This window comes from Schistocerca serialis, chromosome 4 (assembly GCF_023864345.2).
Source record: "Schistocerca serialis cubense isolate TAMUIC-IGC-003099 chromosome 4, iqSchSeri2.2, whole genome shotgun sequence".
NCBI lineage: Eukaryota > Metazoa > Arthropoda > Insecta > Orthoptera > Acrididae > Schistocerca > Schistocerca serialis.
This window is the reverse complement of record NC_064641.1, coordinates 199,656,448-199,660,293: the sequence shown is the minus strand read 5'-3', so window position 1 is coordinate 199,660,293 and position 3,846 is coordinate 199,656,448. Positions and strand designations below refer to the sequence as shown.

The 3,846-nt window shown below is 43.6% G+C and overlaps 1 non-coding gene across 1 annotated transcript; it reads right to left on the bottom strand.

The window, feature by feature from the left end:
- Positions 1–788: 788 nt before the first annotated feature.
- Trnas-uga (transfer RNA serine (anticodon UGA)) lies at positions 789–863 on the bottom strand. Its single transcript has one exon. It is a non-coding gene; the product is annotated as a tRNA-Ser (tRNA).
- Positions 864–3,846: the final 2,983 nt, after the last annotated feature.

The window sequence follows — 3,846 nt, the reverse complement described above, 5'->3', positions numbered from 1 at the left end:
GGACTATGCGACACCCCACATGTCCAGAATTGCTATAGAATGGCCCCTGGAACACTTTTGTGAGGTTAAGCACCTACGATGGCCACCAAACGCCGCAGACATAATCATTATTGAACATATCTGGGATGCCTTGCAACGGGCTCTTCAGAAGAGGTATTCATCCTCTCGTACTCTTGTGGATTTTTGGACAGAACTGCAGGATTCATGGTGTGATTTCCGTTCAGCACTACTTCAGATACTAGTCGAGTCCGTGCCACGTCTTGTTGCGGCTCTTCTACGTGCTCTTGTGGGACCTACTCCGTATTAGGCTGGTATACCTGTTCCTTTGGCTCTTCGGTGCATTACGTAAGTGATACGTGTATGGTAAGCAGTTCAGACAAGAAGAACATAGAAGCTTTCAAACGTGACGCTATACACATAGACAGAATAATTATTGAGAATGTACTTCATAGAATTGGGAAAAAAAAAGATATTTACGGTGCAGTTGTGCTAAGAGATGGAGTCTGTTGATAGGACACATTCTGAAGCATTGCAGAGTCGTCAGGTTCGCAATGGAATTAGGTATGTAAGGGTAAAATCCTAGAGAGTGAACAAGGTTAAAGTACAGCAAGCAGCTTGAAATGGGTGTAGGCTGTAGTAGTTATGCAGAGATGAAAAGCCTTGCACAGTACAAACCAGCGTGGCCAGCTGCAGATAACCTGTGTCGGAAAACAGCATAACAACAACAACAACGTTAGCTGAAATATAATAATATATCGACATGAAACTTCCTGGCAGGTTAAAACTGTGTGCCCGACCGAGACTCGAACTCGGGACCTTTGCCTTTCACGGGCAAGTGCTCTACCAACTGAGCTACCGAAGCACGACTCACGCCCGGTACTCACAGCTTTACTTCTGCCAGTACCTCGTCTCCTACCTTCCAAACTTTACAGAAGCTCTCCTGCGAACCTGCAGAACTAGCACTCCTGAAAGAAAGGATATTGCGGAGACATGGCTTAGCCACAGCCTGGGGGATGTTTCCAGAATGAGATTTTCACTCTGCAGCGGAGTGTGCGCTGATATGAAACTTCCTGGCAGGTTAAAACTGTGTGCCCGACCGAGACTCGAACTCGGGACCTTTGCCTTTCGCGGGCAAGTGCTCTACCAACTGAGCTACCGAAGCACGACTCACGCCCGGTACTCACAGCTTTACTTCTGCCAGTACCTCGTCTCCTACCTTCCAAACCTTACAGAAGCTCTCCTGCGAACCTTGCACTTGCCCGCGAAAGGCAAAGGTCCCGAGTTCGAGTCTCGGTCGGGCACACAGTTTTAACCTGCCAGGAAGTTTCATATCAGCGCACACTCCGCTGCAGAGTGAAAATCTCATTCTGGAATATATCGACATGTTTCTGTTAAATTTTGAAGTTTGAAATAAATTTGTTTGAATTCTGGCACACTGTAATCGTCTAAGATCCATTGCATCTGTGCGTGTTGCTTTCCATCAGGATATGCTTTCCATTGAATCAGAAACAGCTTCTATGTAGCACATGGCTTCGCCGCTGCAACGAGCTTGACTCAGGCGGAGCGAGACACGAATCAGCGCAGCTACTCTGGGGCGGTATGGTGTGAGAACTGGTCCCCCGTTGATGGACGATCAGTGCAGGAGCGCTTCCGCGGTTAATGGCCTGAAAGGAAAGCGCGATTTATCGGACGGACCGATCGGCGCAGAGCCCGGCGAGCGCTTTCTGGTGCGCCTGTCTGGCTGACGCGCCACGCGCGCCGCAGCGCCAATTTGTCCACAGAGACCGCCGCGTCCCCTGCCACACGGACAGCGCGAGTGTTGCCACGGAAAGAGTTTTGTCTGCGAACATTCTGCCAGTTGCGTAACTGATGTTGATAACTGCCCCACAAGAAAATTTTTGTCGGAAAGAATATGCGGGATTTCACGCTATACTCTTAACTTACAAACCTTGTGAAACCTGTTAAATTTCCTTGCATATTCCGGACAGACTTTCGCTGTTTAATATTATTACACAACTTGGGCAGGTAATTTAGGATGGAAAACCGGACCCCGTGGAGCAGATCAACACTACTTCACTCAATTATCAGGCGCTTAAAGTCATTCGCAACATTATATCATCATATTTTAAAATGCTATCTGAGTACCCGGCGTTACTGGAGAACGTATCTCTTCCAATTTTCTATAATTCATCTCTTCCAAGCTCTTTTCCTCCTCTCTCAGTCTATTTCCTACTCTTACCCATGCCCATTTACTTCTCCTGTCTCTGTCAATCTGCTCATCTTTCTTTTGTATGTCCGTCTCCTTTACCCCCTCTCTCTCTGTCTCTCTCTCTCTCTCTCTCTCTCTCTCTACCATCTCCTCTTATTCCTCTTCCTATCAGTCTCCTTCTTCCTCCTCTCTGTCCATCTCCTCCTCCCTCCTTCTCTCTCCACGCTATCACCCTCACTCCAAAAGGAGGCTTGTGGTTCATACCACTAGAGTACTTCTGTCCAGATTGTATCTAATATGTGTACCAAATTCGGTTGAAATCTTTTCAGGCATTTGGGATGAGCTTTATACCTATGGCATTGCCAGCGTAAGCGTACGTCAATCATATTTCACATATATTTATCGTATTTCATACTTATTTCTGCACATATTCCACCTGTATCTCTAGCAAATTTCACCCTGGAGCTTCATTTTCACACAGCTCAATGTTTATAACGAAGTATTTAAGGGTCGGAAGATGTTAAAGAAAAAAGATGGGTCTTTGTGTTCGCTTAGTCAGAAGCCTCTGACTTCCATGGCGTATCCACCGCTGCAGTGTTTACGGCGACAACTCTTTTAATTTCGATGCGATGGATAAAATGCTTCACACAAAGGCTGTTTTGTTTGAAATACTCTGTCTGCTTGCACTACAGAAAAATCATTGAAATGACACTCTAAATTAATGGTCAGTACCATTTTTCAAAATGGTTCTAAGATATATTTTGTTGGAGTAGCAGATCCGTATGAGATGGCATAACAGTTTTGTAGACCTGACAATAAATTGCGAAGAAATATTATGGTGAATTCTTTGTTATTGTCAGTACCCTTTAAATGGCAACACGTCCTGAAATTTATTTCTTTCGTCGTCGCCAGAGTGTCATAAACACCACATTTCGTGGCCTTCGGTGGAGCTATATTCCGCATGGTGGAATTGATGGAGTGTCCACCATTAAAGTGGCCACAACACTATCACAAAAGAAACATAATAAACAATGTATTTTTATTCTGCAATTACTTTCCATATCTATGTGACAGTAATTTCAATGCATCTCACATATTCTAGTAAAATAATTACATAAGCCCATTTATGTAATTTTTTTAGCATTTCAATAGAATAGGCTTTGAAGTGGATTTATGTGGCATGTTCAGTTACGGATTTTAGAACTTAATGACTTGTTATGAAGCGATACTTGTTTTCTGACGGTTGCATGTAATTATGCAGATGTCATTAAAATGTCGGACTTAATATGTGTAGAACACCTGCGACTTCTAATATCCATATAAATATTCAGCGCAGAAGGTGAACCATTATATCCTACTGCAACTAAGATCACTGAGGAATAATCCTGGACAATAGAGCCTACACGTGAAGATACTACAGTAGACTTAGAAATAAAGTTAAGTCAAAGTAACTACGTTCGATAATTATTATCCCATTCATATATAGACTGTAACGTCTCCCCCAATTCTTCAGTGTTTAGACTATTGGAGAAACACAATCCAAACCTGGTTGTTTGAGATTTTAGATCTTTTTCCAGTTTGATGACGTTCTGTGTCTTTAAAGACGGATAGCTTTATACCAGAGCTGTACAATCCTA